Genomic DNA, 21145 nt, shown 5'->3' with positions numbered 1-21145 from the left:
AGGCATCTTTTTTGTGATCCACAGAACAAATAGTTTTCTGAGCTCTCTCCTCACTACTGCAAGTAAACAAGTAGGCACAATTTGGTTCTACGTATCCTCAGCTTTAACTTTGTCCAGCAAGAATGACTGAAAATGAAGCTATTTACTGTCAAGCGCTTTCACAGGATAATGATCTCCTGCTGCTAGATACGAAAGAAGTCCAAGTGAGGCTAAAAGACATACAGAATTCCAAGTATTTGTTCAAACAGACTTATAGGCGCTAGCAGTGGAAATGAGATACGAAGTCATCCAGCCACCTCTTTGCCAGTGAAGAATTGGTTCCCTACAGTCCATTTTTTCCTGTTTGTCCAGCTCAGTTTTAAATATCCCATGTGCTAGAGGTTCTGCAAGTTCTACTACTCAACAGAGCTCACTGTGTAGATGTCATTGGTCTTTGATCAAAATTTCTCTTTAATTTCATTATCTCATTATTCCTAGTTAGGCTCCCATGCTCCATATAATTCACCTTTACTCTTCTTTTACTGATTTCCTTCTTGATCTATGACACTGTTCCAGTTCACCAATTATTTCAAACGATAATTAGATTACCATATGGGAAGCCATTATTCATAGATATTAATGGCAGCAATAAAGGAAAAACATAACCCTAAATGTGCAATTTCAGCAATATATGTGTTCTGAGGAAGGATGGGATTATGTCTTTCAAGTTTTCAGATTAAAACAATTTCTAAGCAGAGACATGTTCATAGTCTTTAGTAAGCTATACTTCTGGATACCAGGGAAAGAAAAAAAAAAAAAATCCATGCTGAATTAACTTTTTTCCCCAGACTTGTGATTATGCATATTATATTAGCATGCATTCTGAATTAAAAATATCCTTTTGCTTACAGAGTAAGCTAATCAGAGCAAATTAAGTCATTAAGAGCTGCCAAATGCTTAACTGGAGAATGTGAAACAACATTTAAATTCACAGGTCATGAGAATTAGACTGTTCTATGAGCACCGAAGAACGATGAAAAATTAAACTTCTTTGGGAATTATGAGAATAATGCTTAAGTATTTAGTAGTACTGTAGAATAAGTATTATATGCAACACATTGCAGTATAACAGCCAACTTATGTAATTTTGAATGTTTTTAGAAAACAAAACAAAACCAAACCCCCTACCTATTCCTTGTCCATAAAACAAATATTGCAGATTCCTAATTTTCTGCACAGGAAGTTTTATTCTTTTCAATTATTTCTATTTAAACCAATGAATTCTTCTGTACTTAAAGTTACCCGTAAAATTAAGAAAAGCCTTCAGCTATTGAGAAACAGGTTAACTGAAAGAACTTACCTCACCTACCCCAGCTATATCAAATAAATCACCCATCTCAGCTGTACTAACACTCAACCAAAAAACCCATTCAGTTAAGTAAGCTCCTGATTTCTCTAACTATGGACAAAACCCCCTTGATTAATAATTTTTACCAACAAAAGCCCAGTTAAATCATCAACACTCATGCTATTTGTGCTTTGAAAGCTTTATCTAGCTTTATCAGTTGATAACAATACTCAGTGAATGTGATTAAACATACCAGTTTTTTCCTCAAACTGCTTTTTGCTATTCTGGATATTTATATCCTTGCATTCTATCGTACTGTATTACACAGGGCAATGTTACTCACTCAGTGTCGAGCCATGAGACAGTTATGAAACAATTTGTAGTAATCCTGATATTCACCTCAATGGATTACCATTAACTTAGGTGCCTCAGAAAACCATCTATACATGTATCTTCATGTAAGGGCTCAGAAACTCCCTTTCTTAAGCACTGTGAGCTGCAAAAGGCAATGCCATGGTCATTTAAAAAAACAGTTCTAGTAGTGACAATATGCTGTTCATCCAGAATTGACTGAAAATAAAGGTGACATATGAGTTCTGTATCCTGTCAATACATGTTTTTAGTAGCTTTCTTTAACCTTGCTAGAAACAGATCAGCAGCAATCAAAATGTTTTGCAAAAATTTCTATCAAGTGGCAATGAGGTCAACAGAAAAACAGCAAGCCAAACAAGTCAATGAAAGTAAGATCGAACAGATAGATAACAGCTGGTAGTCAATACAAATATGTGGAAACAGAAGAATATGGGGACTGTTTTTTAAAGTGATTATAGCCAAGAGGCTTGAATTCCAATTACCTAGATTTACTCTCAGTAGAGCTGGGACAGAGAGCACAGAGGCTACAGAAGCCCTACTTTTATTGCAGGCTTTGTTAGGCCAGCCAGCAGTGTGGAAGTGTCCCAAATGCTCCTCCCTCCCTTCATTCTAGCCTTCGTACACTTCTTCTCCATCAATGACATGGACCATGATGTTGTAAGAAATCTTGTCCTTCTTCTGTTCAGCAGCTTTATGAAAGAATGAGAAGTTGGAACCTGTAATCAGAGGGGAACCAAAGAATACTTCTCCTTCTGCTAGAAAAATAAAAATCCAGTCTTACCATTCTTATGGCAAAAGACTTTTCTTTTTCTTCTATGAATAGAAATAGAAAGGTGACATTTATCCAATTCACATAGCCCAAACTGCCTTTTCAGGGCAGCAAAAACTGAACTTCATTTCACAGAAAACTTCTTGAGGAGAAATTTTAATTGTATTACGGGAAAAGTAGCTCAAACAGGAATTCTGGTTCAGAGGACATGATGGTATCATGAGGCACCTGACTATAATTCCATGCCAAGACTAGCCAGATACAATCTAATCTTTCATTATGTTTTAATCCAATTTGAAATTTGACAGTTTATTTAGATTTCCTTTGGAAAAAACCCTGGTTTTCATGTAGAAACTCTTATTTTTGACAAAACCTTAACATTTTCTGTACATGTTTTTGATTAAAGTAATCTTGTTCTGTTTTCACTACAAATACTTGTGGGGGAGAATGAATGTTTCTGACCTGCTCTACTTTTCTGCCTCTGAGAACACCATCACCCAAATGCAAGGCTTGAAGTTCGTAAGTGACAGAAGTAGGGGATGATTCCAGTACTGTTGCCTGCACAGACCTTCCCATATAAACAAACGGAAGATTTCAGTCTTTAGTACTGCCAGTTCTACAACCTTCAAAAACACAAATATTTACTCAAAGAAATATGAAGAATCACATGCTCATAAAAAAACGCCATGTCTTCTGATTCCAACAGTGTAAAGTTGTAGACCAGGTAGTGCTTAAATGTGGTTTGCAAAAATTGAATTTAAGACTTGGCAAACATCTCTCAACATATGGCTAATTATGTTTTCTGAAGTTTCACCAAACAAGAAACTAAAAATAGGTCTGCAGCTGATATCAAATAATTTTTTCCTGTCGAGCCATTCTTCGTTTGGAGATAACAGTCCCAATAAAATGTTGAGTGCTGCAACTCCACATGTTTTGGCAAGAAAGTAGTTTTGGGGAATTTAAGAATTCACTCAGCATGCAGCCAGCTGTCATTAAGGCTGTGATAAATCTGTTGGTTTTGGCCTGTGTTTCTGGACACATGTACCATCCTGAGGTATGGAAAAGAGATGAACTGGTAACACAGAACTTCAGCTTTGGACAGGAAGCAAAAGCAAGGAGGGAAATGGAGAAGACAAAATGGAATAGAGAAGTCTAATTAAAACTGATGTAAAGCAGAGGAAAGTATCCTATATGCTGACTAAATATGACAGAATCCATGACTTGAATAGTATGGCTCTCCTTTAAATTCTCGTCTTTGTGTTCTTCCAGACTGTTTCAAGGAGCTGAAATTATTTTCCAATTTATTACAGACAATGAATGCTTTGACAATACTGCATACATTTCAGGGCAATAAAAAAATAGTATGTTACAATTTAAAAAATATTGATTTAAAAAAATAGGTGTTTTGGTTTTGTTTGAGTCCACATTACAGGTTATAAAGCTTCCCTTATGTTTTATCAGACCTTCCATATAATACTGTTATAAAGTTTCAAAGACTGCTAACTTAAAGGATAAAAATACTGGACAAGTGAAGAGTACACATACAACCTTAACTCCCTCCCTTTGAGAATATTTGTTGTTACTGATGTGGAGGATAGACCTTTAACTTGATGCAGGGTCTCTTCTGGCTTAATAATTGACAGGCTGGAGCCTTCGTCAATAACCTTTCATCTCTTGTTAATTTTTCATATTTTGCTATTATTTTACATTTTCCAAGCCTGTGTTTAGCTTAAGAAGTCACTCCATCCAGGAGATCCTGAAACCTTCACATCTCAACTAGGATGCTATATTTCCATCTCCATATTCTCCATCTTAAAATAATTTTTGGTGTTACATAAAATATCTAGCAGAACATTCTCTTATGCATCCAGGGAACCTCCAGTTCCTGGAACTCACCCTCCAGGGCATTTTGGGGCCCTAATAATGCTATATGGTCTAAGTGTTAGACCTTTCTTTTTTTCCTGCTTCTCACACTGCTCCACCAGTGAGCAGGCTAGGGGTGCACAAGAATTTGGGAGGGGACCGAGCTGGGACAGCTGACCCCAGCTGACCAAAGGGATATTCCATACCATATGATGTCATGCTTAGCAAAAAAAGCTGGGGGGAAAAAGAAGGAATGAGGGACATTTGGAGTGATGGCCTTTGTCTTCCCAAGACACCGTTAGGTGTGATGGAGCCCTGCTTTCCTGGGGATGACTGAACACCTGGCTGCTGATGGGAAGGATTGAATGAATTCCTTGTTTTGCTTTGCTTGCGTGCCCAGCTTTTGCTTTACCTGTTAAACTGTCTTGATCTCAACCCACGAGTTTTCTCACTTTTACCCTTCCGATTCTTTCCCCTATCCCACCTGGGGGGGAGTGCACGAGTGGCTGTGTGGTGCTTAGTTGCCAGCGAGGGTTAAACCACGACAGGAAATATGTAGGGTTGTTGTTTGTAATGCAATGCTCCTATATATGCCATTGGACCCAGCTATCACCCAACTATGAAGACCTGCTTGAGACTCTGGATCTATTAAATTGAATTCATAAAGTTGCATACATCCACTTGAGTCAGATACGGAGTCCTGCTCAATGAGCCCAAAGTAAAGCTGTATACTCAGCAAATAATCTCTGAGATAGATAGGCTTTTAGAGACAGAGAGGAGGATAATCACATAGTTTCCATGAGCCTTGTAGAGATATATTTTTAACCGAGCTTGAGGTCAGAATTGTAACAGCTTACAAAGGATTTCTGAAAGTAGGAACCCAAATGGAGATATTCGGAGTAATTTCTCAAATGGAGAATATTCAAACAACGATAGTTATCAGAAATCTTACCAGATGCTTTAGATACTTTTGAAAGTCTGGTGCTGAAATTGTATGAGAACACAACCTATGATAAAAAGTATCTGACAAGAAAAGTCATGGAATAAAAAAAAGATTCTGTTCTAACTCAAAATCCTACAGCCCTAAGAGCAGACAAACTGTTCAGCCTTTCTCTGTCCCAGATAAATACTTGGGCCAAATTCTGACTCTTCTTTACAACCTTTGTCCTTCTCCGATGGCAAAAACATGTCAATCGGTTCTATTAGGACAACACGCAGGGGCAAAGTAGTCTGCACTAGTAACCTGGCTCAACACTATTTCTGATGCAAATGCTCTATTTTGGGATACATGGATGGCCAAATCCCCATGTAATCTGACAAGTCCTAACTTTCAGAAAGCCCTCGGAAGCATCAGGGAAGAAAAACCACTACTGCAGCACTCAGAGCCTCCTGAAATGAAATACAGCCCTCATCAGCATTAAAAATATATTAATGACAATACTTAAGGTAATATACTGTAAAGTATAACCTGCTGCAGCAGATTTCTGCCTTTTGTTCGCTGAAGAGACATCTGTAGTAGTTTAAGATTTTACTGGCTCTCCTTTCTCTTTTTCCCTCTCCCTTCCCTCCTTCCTGTCAAAGGTTACTGCCCCCACAGCAGAGCACGTAGAAGGAAATGTCTGCCTGTGTTCTGGCTGCTCCAGCACAGTTTGGCATCTCAGCACAAGCATACTGGCAATTTAAGCTGTGACACTATCATCAAGTCAACTGGAATGTCTGAAATACTAGTAAACACTTTTTGCCAGCTGCGCTGGGAAGAAAGAATTGGAGGCAGCAACTGCCAGAAAAGAGATGGTGCAGACCATTGGGAGCAAGTTAGCTGATAGTATTTAGTAGAACTCATCAGTCAGAGACCCCAAGAAAGATGACAGGTTCAGAATTGGAAGCACAATCCTGACTTCCACACCAAATCCGTAGCTGCAAACCACAGCCTAAACTCAGCACATGAACAAACACACTTGGAAATACAAAATTTTCCAAACATACTCTCATTCTTTGAAGTTTAAATATCACAGATTCAAATGCATACATTTTACTATGATGTAGGATCCTGCACATTTTGACATTACTATTTAAAACTCCTGACTGGGGCACATTCCCTTCCTTGCCATACTCAGCTGAGACAATCACAGTTTTTATCAACACATTTAATACCTTCAAGCACGATCAAATTTACAGACAGAAAGCTTATGAGACAGCAGTCTCTGTCACTCATTGCTATAGGATGACACTGTATTTGACTTCATTTGACTATTCCTTGAGCTACTCAATATATAGTCCTCTAAACTCTGTCCCCATTACGAGGTATTTATTTCTACCTCCATATTAAGTCTCCTCCCCATTTCCTACATGTTCTTTTTAGTTCTGGTCAGACTATATCATACTTTTTTTTCTCAGAAGATGATTATTGACACTTCCTGATTGATGGGCATTCCTGTAACTGTTCATTGTTTGGCCTGCATTTCCACAGCACCCTTTATTCCACATTTTCTTTCTAATAGCCTTTCGTACCTTCTGGCTGGTACAGAGAAAAAAAAATGCTTTGACAGGGCTATACAGCAAAACTGTACAGAAACGGAACTTATTTTTCTGATTACAGCATTCTGGACCTCTCTCTTCCTCTAAGTACAGACTGTCATTGGCTGCATAGGCCTTAATTGTTGAGGCGTTCCCCAAGGTCCCATTCATCTAAATGAGGGAAATGCTAGCATGTATCACAGCTCACATTCACCCAAAGCCACAGGACTCCTTTCCATAGAAAGCAGAGTACGGGAAGTGGCTAGTGCACATAAATTCCTAACAGTCCACATACATACACAGTACTGAGATATCCAGGATAACCAACAGAAAGCACTAAGAGCTCTGGACTGCACTTCAGCATCTCCTTGAAACTGGAACTCAGAACCTGGATGCCTTCTAAATTTAGAAACAAATGCTCAGATCTTTACTGTATCGTCCCAAGGTTCACTGTCACTACACAGCTGGGGTTTTTTTTAAGTTGAACTCAGTGCTGCCCAGGCAGTTTTAGCCAAGCATGAATATTTAGCAGCAAGCACACTCCAAGAGACGTCAGCAGAAGGACACATGATTTCTGGATTCTCAATGGGTAGGAGATAGGCAGCTCAGTGAATAAAGTAGTGCTTCTGTATGCACTAGAAAGGGCAGTTTGTTATATTTCAGGAATTAAAGTGAATAGGGTTTTTTTTTTCCTAGATAGCTCTCCTGAATTTAGGGACCTAAATTTCCTTTAAGCTATACCTTAGATGCCAGAGTGTTATTTTAGGTGTTGTCCAAAGTTAACAAATATTCTGTGTGTGTATCTTCTTTTCGTATGCTGGAACAGAGACAGAAAAGATGCACATCTGGAAACTGTTGCTCTGTTGTTTATCACATCTATTTGTTCATGAACTAAATATTAAGCTGGCCCAAAAAGCATGGCTGAAAAGCAATGCCATATGGATAAGGAATCATAATCTGTGAATTTAGTACTCTGGATGCTCATGTGACTAAATGCAGCTTATCTTTTGGTTATTTCTGAGAAATTAATGTGAAGAGAAAGAGTAAGGAAAATAAAGTCAGAGGAACAGCTTTGTATACAGCTCCTCTCTCTCTCTTTTTTTTTAAAAATGTCCAAATTTAAGAAGTTTAAAAAATAAAGGGTCTTAAAGCACAAATAGGTAAAGTCAAAGTCAATGAATTTTATCCCCAATGAGTTTTCTGGTAATAATACATTGGTCTTAGTTAATATTTTGAACAGAGAGTGAACATATGCAAGTATAAGATGGACATGGTTATTTTCTGTTATAATACTGCCTTCATGGCTTTGTAATTTCTATGCAACAATTTGATGTCTAGTTTAATTTTGTGATGTTTTTTCTGGGCAGGGCTGCCCAACAGAAAATTAAGTATAGAGTTCCAGGCCCACTATATACTTCAGTTTCACAATCTTTTAAAATTTTGCTATCTTACCCAAGAAATTGCCCTGGAATCAAGTTCATATTGCTGTGTGACTTCTGGCCAGATGAGACATACTCAGAATGATGTTAGGAATCTGACAGATATGACACAAAATTAAAAATCAAATAGATTAAAAAAAATTATGGTGCTGGAGCTGCTTAGATATGCCACCATGCTTTGAGGGCATGTCAGGGTTTCAGGGTGACGGAAACAAGGTCAGAGTGAGAATGGGTGTATGACTGACTTACTTTTTTTAATGCTCATTTACTTGTAATATATATACCAAGCCTTTGAGAAATGGCTTTTTGAGTGTTAGACACATATTAGCATTAGCAGTAAATTATTAGCAGTAAAATATGAAATAGCTTCCTGTAAAGATACAGTATATATTTACTGTTGTGGGTAAGCCTAAGTCTGCTTCTTGAATTACTCAGCAATTTGAAATGCAACCTGATTCTATATAACTGGCATAGTGATCATCAGCTCTGAACAAATATTTTCCCTCAACCTTAACTAAAGTGCATGAGAACATCGTCGTAATACTATTCTCTGTTGATTGCACTCCTTCTGCAACATTCCCGAAAAACTGGCCCAGCCAGCACGGGTTCATGAAAGGCAGGTCCTGCTTGACCAGCCTGATCTCCTCCTATGACCAAGTGACCCGCTTAGTGGATGAGGGAAAGGCTGTGGTTGTTGTCTACCTGGACTTCAGTGAAGCCTTTGACACTGTCACCCACAGCATTCTGGAGAAACTGGTGGCTTGTGGCTTAGACAGGTGCATTCTTCGCTGGGTAAAAAACTGGCTGGATGGCCGAGCCCAGAGAGTTGTGGTGAATGGAGTCAAATCCAGTTGGCAGCCGGTCACAAGCGGAGTCCCCCAGGGCTCAGTTTTGGGGCTGGTCTTGTTTAATATATTTATTAATGATCTGGATGAGGGGATTGAGTGCTCCCTCAACAAGTTTGCAGATGACACCAAGTTGGGCGGGAGTGTTCTGCTCGAGGGTAGGAAGGCTCTGCAGAGGGATCTGGACAGGCTGGATCGATGGGCCGAGGCCAATTGTATGAGGTTCAACAAGGGCAAGTGCCGGGTCCTACACTTGCGTCACAACAACCCCATGCAACGCTACAGGCTTGGGCATGAGTGGCTGGAAAGCTCCCCCGCAGAAAAGGACCTGGGGGTGTTGGTCAACAGCCGGCTGAAGATGAGCCAGCAGTGTGCCCAGGTGGCCAAGAAGGCCAACGGCATCCTGGCCTGTGTCAGAAATAGTGTGGCCAGCAGGAGTAGGGAGGTGATCGTGCCCCTGTACTCAGCACTGGTGAGGCCGCACCTCGAATACTGTGTTCAGTTTTGGGCCCCTCACTACAAGAAGGACATTGAGGTGCTGGAGCGTGTCCAGAGAAGGGCGACGAAGCTGGTGAGGGGTCTGGAGCACAAGTCTTATGAGGAGCGGCTGAGGGAGCTGGGGTTGTTCAGTCCGCAGAAGAGGAGGCTGAGGGGAGACCTTATCGCTCTCTACAATTACCTGAAAGGAGGTTGCAGAGAGGTGGGTGCTGGTCTCTTCTCCCAAGTGACAAGCAATAGAACGAGAGGAAATGGCCTCAAGTTGTGCCATGGGAGGTTCAGGCTGGATATTAGGAAAAATTTCTTTACTGAGAGAGTGGTCAAACATTGGAACAGGCTGCCCAGGGAGGTGGTTAATCCATCACTGGAGGTGTTCAAAAAATGTGTAGATGTGGCACTTTGCGACGTGATTTAGTTAGTGGGCATGGTAATGTTGGATTGATGCTTGGACTTGATGATCTTAAAGGTCTTTTCCAACCTCAATGATTCTGTGATTCTGTGATTCACAATCAGCTGTGGTGACATCACTAGTCCTACATGATTGAGGAACTAGTTTGATTAGAAGAAAACAGCTATTGTATTTTAGTAGATGTAAGTATGTAAGCCTATCCTTCAAGTCTTCAGGAATGCTGTCCAGATGTGTAAATGAACCACAAGATCCTATTTCTATTTCTACAATTTTCTATTTCTGTGCTCATGAAGGGGTATCATTCTTTGACAGTGCTATTCTGAATAAGCTCAGGTCTACTTCTCCAGAGGTTGAAGGTTTGCTTCTTCACTCCTAAAATCTCAGGCCATCCAGTACTAAAGACAGACATGATCAAGGAAAACCTTGCGTACAAAAGACTGTAGGATTTAAAAAAACCCAATCCTATAATATAGCATTAACTATCATCTAGCATCTTTTCTTTAAAAAAGCAAATTTAAAGGACTGACTTAAGAACTTATTAGCCTAATAAAACAGCAAAATGCAGTGTAGCAATCCAGCAATGACTACCTGTTTTCAGTCTGTAGACAGCCTACAAGCAGAAAATCTGTTACTGAGAGGTACTTTTCCAAGTTTACAGTCATTGCAGTTCATAGCTTGATTAAATCCAATGAGCTTGGTCCATTTGCTTTAAGTTATTCTAGTGAAAACCTTAAGTAAAAAGTGTTTACTTGGTTTCTTCCTGAGCATAACTTTTTCCCCTGAATATTCTTCTGTTTCTAAAGATCATAACATCATTTGTAATAATTAGAAAATGAAAATGTTTCCTACATATGTAGATTCCAACACAGATCCAAAGAAAACATTAACATCTTAGGCCTGGAGTGACTGTTACACTAATAAGGTTCCTCTGTTTAAAGAATAGCACATCAGGGGAGCATAATAGAGCTGTTCAAATGAATTCATTCAGTTTGGTATTTTCTGAATAAGTAATTTGACAAATTGTGTTTTCTTATTCTAAGGACCCTTTCAGCTTATGCACTGTCATCCAGGGGCATTGCCTATTGTTTGAAAGTAAAACCAAACATATGTAAGCTACTCTGAAACAATGGACAATATTTAGCATTGGCATAAACATATGCATTGCCCCATGAAGCCAAAAGACTTGTACCTTCCAAAATAAGTTTCCTGAGTGCTGCTGCAAAGACGATTTTATATTACCGAAGATGGTATCCTCTTCTTATAGGGAGGAGTAGAAAAAGGAGAAAGGCTGCCAGAAAGCTGCTAGGGCTCCCTGGTTCTCTTGTCAGTCTCAGCTCTAACAGAGCAGGGAAGACAAATCCTACACCAGCTAAGGACTGACAGAGACATAGCAATGACATCTTTCCTCCTGTCTTCTCTGACAATTGCCCAAGCATGACCCTGTGCTGGAGCAGTAGCAGAACAAACAGCTCTGTTACAGCTGCCATCAATCTAGGTGTACCTCTGAAGTGAGACAAGAGTTAGACCTATAATGTTTACATTGCCTACAGTAAATATAGCAAAGATGGATTGTCTCTCCTGATTTCAGAAAGGCACAGAAATGCTTTACAGGCTATTATAATAGAGTTTATGCTCTCGTCTGTTTTTTCTCCTTGTTTGCACATCTTACTATCAGTTTTCTGGGGACTCTCATTCAGCTAAAAGTATTACTTTATTATTTATTTCTTAATCATAGGGTTTTAAGAATTATACTAAGCAAATGTAACCGCACTACTCCAACACAATGTGAGCCCTGCTCACATTGCAGTGACTTTTGAGATTCTAAGCACAAATTCTCATGTAAATCAAAAATATGATTTGCTGATTATAAACGAGACAGTTATTTGATTACTCTGACTATGAACACTGTGAAGAAACAAAAAATGCATTAACATGAACCTTTCACTGAACTGCTACCAAGAAAGAAAAATATATTCCTGTCACTCTCTGCTTTATATTATGAGCCAACTGGTTGCTCCTAGAACAAGAAAATAAGTAGGTTGTGGAAACTTTCATCACAGCGCTGAGTCTGCCCCAAGATGGTAGCAATCAGTTACCATTTTGTAGCTGTCTGCCAGGCCTGTGTGAAATGCCTGACATCTCTTCTGCATTACTGCACCTTGAGAGGGATCTTATGAAAGACGCTGTAAGAGATCACAGCATTTTTATATTGAGCTCTACAGATCCCTGGCTAAACTGAGCGATAGAAGTCACGCCTGAAGTGAGTTGGGCATCAGTAGAAAAAGAACCTTAACAGAATCAGGGTGAAAGTAAGTTATATTTCATCATGAAAAGAAGGAAATAAGTTAAAATGGAAGGAGTTGTAACCAAACAGAAAAATAAGATGTAGCATCCTGCAAAGCAAATTAAATCACATTTCTAACAGAGAACAAACTGCAGATGGTGACAAGGTGGTTAAGAAAATAAAATCTGCAGAAACTCAGCTGTTTTTCTGTGTTTTCAATTCCATGCTTCCAAAAATCAAAATGTAACATTTAAAAAATAGATTCCAAAACTGCAGTCATAATGGCATGATGATTAGATATTTATCCAAAACAAATACACATAGGAACTATGTTTTTTCAGCATTAGGTTGCAAAACAATTGGGCCAAGAAATTAGGGAGAAAGAATCTGAAGACTGCATCAGCCATGCTGAATGGCTTCAGCTTTAACAGCTACTGCTATTTTTGGTGGACACATAAACATGCCTCCTTTATTACAAAACTGCTTTGAAACTGACCTGGAGATCAGAAACAGACTGGGGCTTCTAGGCACTGGGCCACATTGAATAACATCCCAGCTGGGAAATTACATTTAGGGGACTGTTTGTCTCCACAGCCTGTTTTCTCTTCTGTTTTTCTCACAGATGGCTGCAGGTTTTGCTGAGCTAATGTCCTTTGTTATGTTAGTCATAAGTGACATCCCTCAGGAGTAAACAGCATAGTTACACACCCGAGATTAAATATGGTAGAAATACTACTTGTGTTCCTTTTTCTGACACAACTGTTGTATCCTGAGACCAAGACTGACTCTCTGTTAAGTGGCAGAGGACATCTGCAACATGCAGGCAGCTTCCCAGGAGAGAAGAAATCAGTGGAGACTAAGTGTATAGAGGCTTTATTTTTATATATATATATCCCAGTGCTGGAACAGAATTGGTGAAGCAGCAGGCAGGCAATCTCTTTTTTTCAGAGAGCTTCTAGTCTACACTGATGTGTACTTGCCAAATCTTCTACTTCTTATGGTAAACTACTGTGTCAGCTTGTTCTAGATCATTGATTTGGCTGTTCATCTGGAATTTCTCAGGTACTGAGCAGTCCAGCTAGGGTAGCAGCTGCCAGGCAGCCAGAAATCCTGGGCACAGAAATCAATGTTCATGCAGATTGCAAGCACAGTGACATTGAGCAGGCTTTGTAGAAGTCATCTGGGCACACGCAATATGTTTGACACCTACAGAATGTGCTAGATGAGTTCCACAGCATGTGCTGCATGAATGCCCAGTTGCACGAACTCAGCATGTCCTGAGCATGTTAGATTCACCACACTGCTCAGACTCGCCATCACTGCTCAGATGTGAAGGAAATCTGGGACCCTTAGTTTTTTAATGTCAAGCATTGATGGATATGTTAATGCTTGGTTCTCAGGGAGCTTTCCACATCAAGAATGGGCTCTGATTAAAGAACAAGATAAATGGCAAATAGCAAATTCTCTTTCTGTTCTTGCAAGTTACGTCTCTCGTGACACAGAACACAGTGTAACGTTTAAGGGCAGTATACAACACTTCCATAGGGTGAAACGCTTGTAAAATAAGAAAAAGCACTTGAAAAACCACGTCATACCTGTTGTATCATTCCTGAAGACCAGGAATGAGAAAACATTTAAAGGTAACCACCTTTTAAATAGAGGACAGTCCTGAAGTGACTAGCTGAGCGCACAACGATGGATTGCTCTCAACATCAGAAGAAGGCTGAGCAGCCTCAGTGGATTAAAGTTTGGTGAAATTATGAATGCAGTTCAAGGAGGCAGCTTTGGTCACCTCAAAGGTGGACTATATTGCAATGTATTTCACAGTTAAGTGATACTTTTTTCTGTTTAACACAATTACTACTATATATAATGCTTGTTGCCCTTTATCAACTAAAACAATAAAGCCAAATGTGGAAATCTTTTCAAAATTTTCCTTTCAATCCGTACACAAATAGAACTCAAACTGACCTCTGCTAGAGTTTTTCTTGAGTGAGGATTTCAAGATTTCAAGTTCCACAGACTTTAAAGGTCTTTGCTGAGAATAGCAATTCATACTAAGCTACCTGAAGAATGAAACACTGCGGAATGATATTATTGAGTTATCTGTTCATTAAATCTGCATACTGAATTCATTTATTTATGAGTTGTTTGCCTCTCATTTGAACCAGATTTGCCTGTGGAATGTAACCTTTCTTCTTGGAGTTTCTCAATCCCTTTTTAAACCCAGTCTTGCCATTTTTCTTCTGCACTAGTCATTTCCAGTAAAATTTACTAAGCACGTATATCAGATATAAGTCTGCGTAAGTACTTGACATTTTCTGGAATTAAACTAGAACAGTGAATTATACTAATCAGTAACTATGAAGTCTCAATGCTTGTTTCCATAAAAGAACAAGTATCTCAGAATATTACACTGAAGAATGGAATGCATTTCAAAGCACAATAATTTCTCCCTTATTATAACCTCACTTCATTCATGGCTGAAACGATGTCCAGTAAGCTAATGTCTCTGACTCACAACATTTATATTAATATAAAACCAATAGATAATACAACCAATAGTATTGAGGTTTAAGAAAGCAGCATGTTGATTTTGATGAATTTTCTTTTCATATAGCAAATCATCACAGCATTTTCTTTTCATTTAGGTTCCATGTAAAACACTTCCTTCCTAAGTGCATAAATGCATATAGTTCTTCAGCAAAAGTTTAAAAATGCTTTTTGCTCATGCATGACTTCCCTCAATTCTTTCAGTCCATATAATCATGGCCTAAAATATGTATAACATTCCTAGTATCATCCTTGGGATTCTAGTTCTTAACTAACTGTTCTCCTTTTTCAAAGTAATTTATTGCCTGCATGTGAAGCTAAAACAATGTAGATATACAACATAGCCAACAGAGTGCTCTCAGACCACCTCTGCCTGAAAAACATCACTTCATCTTATTTCATTTCTTACCTATGCAAAAAGGTTGCTATCAGTTTCCTTCATTCAGTTGTGCAGTATAAAGAAAAACCTTGCACAAAACATTCTTACTTTGGAATTTAAAAGTAGGTCTACTTGGTTTATCTCCATAGGGAGGTAGAGTGACCATAACAAAATAATTTTTTGTGTATACGTACATAGAGACTTGTACATAGAGAAAAAGGTGATTATAAACTCAGTTTTTAAAATATTTAGGTTGTAATTAGGTTTCACATCTAACCTTGCATTCACAGAAATTACAGTGAGAGGTATAAGGCAGTGAATCAGAACCAATATTATCATTGAACACTGCTATGTCTTGTCCTCACCCTCCTTCAGTCCTCACCATTTCAGTGTAGCGCTCCATTAACTATGATTCATAAGGTCAATTATCTGAATAATTTGCAAGCAAATTAAATGAAGATTCTTCAAGTAATCTTGCTTTGCAATACTAGGACAGTCCCTCACTAAAGATTATAATTGGCTTTGGTATCCTATGATCTTGTGCACTAAAATCAAAGCTTGAAATGAGGCAGAGCAGTGCAACATCTCAGCATTCCTGTGGGTATCGCTGCATCATCAACATCACATGCACATAATCCACCCACCTACCCTTTTTCATTCCTAGAGTGCCTGTTTCCTCACACAGTTATTACTCCCACATGAGTTTGCCCTTCCTCTCCCAGCTTCAATCATAATGTTAGCTGATTTCTGGACAGATTAAAAACAATAGCTGCTTCCCTTTGGGCATACTAAAATACCATTTAGTATGCTTTTTTTCCTTTAGAAAAAAACTGAATTTAATAGTGGTATAAATACCCCCAAATAGACAGACATTTATAAGGATGAACTGGAAATCTTAAATCTTTAAATCCAAACTTAAATGCATCTAAAATGTAGCACATTCTTGTATATAGAAAACTTTTTAGTCACTAAGTTCTGAATGAATATATCAGTTTAATTTACACTGAAAACAGTGTTTTTAATTCTCCAAACTCTAATTTGCTGTGTGATAACAATGTAGTAGTAGTTGGGTCTTTTTGTTGTTATTTAATGCTTTGCAGTTTGTTCAGATACAGACTTCTCCTTACTGTCAGAATCCTTTCATACAGAATGTTCTTGGTAATGGTGTAAAACCACCTTGTTGATAACAGCATCCTAGAAATAAAACTCCTGCTAACCTGATAAGGAGAGAAGTTTTGATTTCAGAGGTTTTGTTTTTGTTTCTCACCACCTAGCTCTATTTTAATTGGCAATAAATTAAATTAATTTTCTCCAACTTGTGTCTGTTTTGCTTGTGATGGTAATTGGGAAATGTTCTCCCCATCTTTATCTCGACCCACAAGCTTTTTCTTCTTACTTTCTCCACCTGTTCTTCTGAGGAAGGGGAGTGAGAAAGCGGCTGGATAGGTGTCTAGCAGCCAGCCGAGGTTGACCCATCACAATCTGTTAGGAACAATCACTCAATTTTTTGCAAGAAGAAATTCTATACCTTCACTATTCTGAAATCAAACCTTGGTTTCAGCACCAAATTTTCTTTACTAAGTCTTTTTCAGTAATACCAAAAGGATCTATAGCTCTTGTTAGAGACCCTAACTCTTCAGAAATGATAGGATACAAAAACACTTGCATGTTTTTTCACAAGAAAATATTTTTTTTTTTTTTTAGCCAGTGAAATACACATTTTTAAAGTTCTTAATGTTGGACTAGAAAGGCAAAAATTTACTTGCATGTCAGTGCTGGCCCACTGTCCAGTTCTGCTATGTTGGTTACAGAGTTCTCATTAGTTCCCTCATCTCTTAGTGATTTTTTTCCAGTTTTACTCATGTTGGTTTTCTGTGTTTGTCTTTTAAAGTCTAGTCCTTGGGTACATACTCCAGTCATATATAAACAATTCTGAATAGTTCACTCAAACGAATCCAGACATGTCTACATGTTCAAAATCCATACTTCATTTGCCTGCCTTCTGATGGTGTATTTATGCAGTATATTGACTTTCAAAAAGAAATGCCCCTCAACGCTTGCACCAAAGCCCTCTGCTCCTTTATTTGTGCCTATACAGAAGTTTGTGTGATAATGCAGTAAACAGGATGACTAAAATGACCTGGCTTAGAAACGCTTTCCTCTTCTTCTTCTTTTTTTTTTTTTAAGCATCAGAAAAAGACGATTTTCATCCTACAATAAAATTCACCTTCTTATTTCTAGGAGGTCATTGTGAAATGTAAGCATTATGAAAAATCTAAGACATACATATTATTTTCCATAAAAATAATTTAAAAATCTCTGCATTCTCTGCAGTGCTAATAAACATAAAAGGAGATAAAATCCAGGAATATGTGGTATAGTAGCAAAGAGGCATGGTAGCCACAATGCCTCATTACTGATATTATAGTCACTCTACACTTAAACTCCAGCTTACAACTAGACATTGTTTTCCTTAATCTTTTTATGCAAGCAATAACACCAGCAAAAGCCTACCATGAAAATCTTACTGCAAATTTCTTTTTCCAGCCCTAACTTCCTGATGTTTTTGAAATGCTAGTGTTATTGAGAATTGGTTGGAGTATTTTGTGTACTTTTTACTGCAAACCACTAATATTTCCAAAGTCAGAATGAAAGGGTATTTATGACATAAAAGTTACAGCCAACTGCTGTCACTATCTCAAAATATATATCAGACTGCATGAAATGGGCTCTATGGCCTCTGTGATGCATAGTTTTATACTATTAAGTGTAGCTTAGAAATAACAGAAACTGATATTGATGGGATCTGTTCTTGATTGTGCACAACAAGGCAGCCAGGAATGCTTAAGGAAACCAAAGCAACAATAAAAGTAAATTAAAGATCTAGTTGCAGGCCACAGATGACTCTTATTTCTCCTACCACATTTTCAGTAAAAATTTGGCAGGTTAGTAACCTTACTTAGCATCTTTAATGGTCTTCTGAGTATGTACGCTATGATGAGACAGACTTAAGTGAAAAATTGTTTCAGGCTGCTAAACTATATAAACTAATGTAATTGCATTGGCTAAGCTGAATAATCCAGAAAGTGTCATACTGAATGGAAAGATTTAATAATTGTTGGAGAGGTTCTAATAGGTATATTTATTACCAACTATGATCAAAAGAAGGCTGGATAGAAGAAAAGGCTAGATGAATAAAATACAGTATTTATATTAACCAGAGTGCTAATTTTCACATGCTGCATGAAGTTACACAGAAAGAATTGAAGGAAGGAAGGACTGTACAATATGATCACTCTGAAGCCTCAGACATCAGTGTTTAAAACCATCCACAAAGTAGGGTACATCTGCATAATCTGCATAGATCAGCGTATGGATAGCCATACAACATGGATGGAATCTCTTGCTTATACAGTAGGATTACAGGATGAACTAAATGAAAAGAATGTTTTTCCATTTTACAACCAAAGTAAAAGAGCAACAAAATTAATTTTTAATTTGAAAACACTTGTAACTGCACTTTATATACAAAAACAAAACTAAACTGTGTAATTTTGTGCAATTTTTCTTAGAACTATGGAGACATTTCTAGTTTGATTCTTAAAGGAGCTTTTCAGTATCCATGTGGACTACAAGCTATTACAATTTCCTATAGGAGGCCTATAAGCATTATCAAGTTCAGCGCAATACTACTGATTTGTTATACAGCTGCTTGTTCTGTTCAAGGGATTAGTTTGGTTTTTTAGGTTACATATACATATGACTATTCATGCAGATCTTTTTATTGTTCATGTTCCCCAAATACACTTCACTGTTTCACTTCTAACATTGAAGAACTTAACCAAAACCAAATTTTAAAACAGATGCTTTTAATTGCAGCAAAATCCATGCTGTACTGCACTATAGCTATCAGAAGTTTTGCCTAACTTACTGGGGAAAAACCCACAAGGATTCAGTCCAAACCAAGGATTTATTTTAGATTTTGCTGGGATCCATAGAAACAGAGTCTTGAGAGACTACATCTACAATGCTTTGTTACATTATTTCTGAGAGCTGCCATAGTAGCCTCCTGAAAATCTCAAGGGACTTACAGACCACACAAGTCTTGTCCCAAGATGACACTACAAGTGATACCTTGAGGACTGGCATGTGTCCCACCACTTCTTGTACTGTATCCCACACCCTCCAAACATTTGTTCTGTCCTTAAGACATTTGCAACAGATATAAGGTGTATGTAAGGTAGCTGCTAGGCTCCTGTCTTCAAGCAGCACAGTCACAGCCATAGGCACTGAGAAAGATGTGCTTGTGTGTAACTGCTTATTGCTGGTGTTCACTATGCCTGTTCCAAAATGGATTTCAGCTTCAGCAAGAGAAAGAAGTTTGACACTCAGTGCTGACTTTAGCTCTACCTCATTTAGGCCAAGAAATCTCTAGCATGTCCAGAGAAGGGCAACGAAGCTGGTGAGGGGTCTGGAGCACAAGTCTTATGAGGAGTGGCTGAGGGAACTGGGGTTGTTCAGTCCGCAGAAGAGGAGGCTGAGGGGAGACCTCATCGCTCTCTACAATTACCTGAAAGGGGGTTGCAGAGAGGTGGGTGTTGGTCTCTTCTCCCAAGTGACAAGTGATAGAACGAGAGGAAATGGCCTCAAGTTGCGCCAGGGGAGGCTCAGGCTGGATATTAGGAAAAAGTTCTTTACTGAGAGAGTGGTCAAACATTGGAACAGGCTGTCCTGAGAGGTGATGGAGTCACCATCCGTGGAGGTGTTCAAGGAATGTGTGGACGAGGCATTGTGGGACATGGTTTAATGGGCATGGTGGTGTTAGTTGATGGTTGGACTTGATGATCTTACAGATCTTTTCCAACCTTAGTGATTCTGTGATTCAGATGAGTAAATCTAGGAGATAGAAGTAAATCAGGACAACGTGGACTTCAAGATGGCAGCAGAGAAAAAGAGCTTGTATCCTGATGTGATGGCTCATGTTCACACCTATGCACACCGCTGCCCATAAACTACAGGCATTATTCACCTTGGAGATGCTTCCTGTTACTTGGAGAGTAACATGCATTGTCCCCCACAGTAGGTTTAGTCTGCTTTTCCAAGTTTACCAGGGAAAAAGGCCTACTTGGCAGGATTTAAGTGAGAGACCCATAGTTGCAAGGTGGATATTGAAATTCTACTTGCATGGGCCAATCTGTGGATATTCATGCACAAGTTCTGTACTGACATTTATGTTCTGGCCAGTCTGAAGGAGACAAATAAGCCTGCGAGAAGGCAGGTTGATTCAAGTGTCATGTCTTATAGAAATAACCCAGTGTTCAGAACACTGCTGCAGCAGGGCTCAGCACCTGATGTCTCTGGTTCTGGATGCCTTCCAAACATCCTTTGGGCTGTGATTTGAAAACATAGTGCCAACATGGCTGAGGCTTTCCTCATAGCTGACATAACTTTAAATATACTGCATAATATCTCTGAGGGACTTGTGGTGTACCTGAAGGTGTTTGGGAGGGGAATATGGCAGTAGCTACCATTCATGACCCCAGAGAATATAATCATGGCTATGGTGAAAGTACAGAGCACTTGTCAGGAGTGCCATGAGATTTTTGTCCTTTTCCAGAAATAAACTGCTGTTGTAAGACAAGAAGTGATGATAATGACTTCATTGTCCATGTCTGTGCTGGTGCCACCCAAAGAGGAAGGAGATAGAAACTGAGAGCAAGGTCTACACCACTGGACCTGGATGCCAGATTACCTTTAAATCTAATCCGTCACAGCCTGTATCTGGAAGTTTGAAGAGATTTGGTTCACCTGAATGCATGCATACAGGAGGACATGGACCTGATCTCCAAGGACTTCAGGGATAGAAGACAAAACTGTGTTTCACATCTGA

The 21145-nt window shown here is 38.8% G+C and overlaps 1 protein-coding gene and 1 pseudogene across 1 annotated transcript in view; one reads left to right on the top strand and one right to left on the bottom strand.

The window, feature by feature from the left end:
- The window catches only part of KIF6 (kinesin family member 6), a 173044-nt gene that overhangs the window by 29891 nt on the left and 122008 nt on the right, over nt 1–21145 (bottom strand). The window lies entirely within an intron of this gene.
- LOC132321944 (adenylosuccinate lyase-like) lies at nt 123–20961 on the top strand (annotated as a pseudogene).

This window comes from Gavia stellata, chromosome 2 (assembly GCF_030936135.1).
Source record: "Gavia stellata isolate bGavSte3 chromosome 2, bGavSte3.hap2, whole genome shotgun sequence".
Taxonomy (NCBI): Eukaryota; Metazoa; Chordata; class Aves; order Gaviiformes; family Gaviidae; genus Gavia; species Gavia stellata.
The sequence above is the reverse complement of the archived record's forward strand: the minus strand, read 5'-3'. Positions and strand labels throughout refer to the sequence as shown.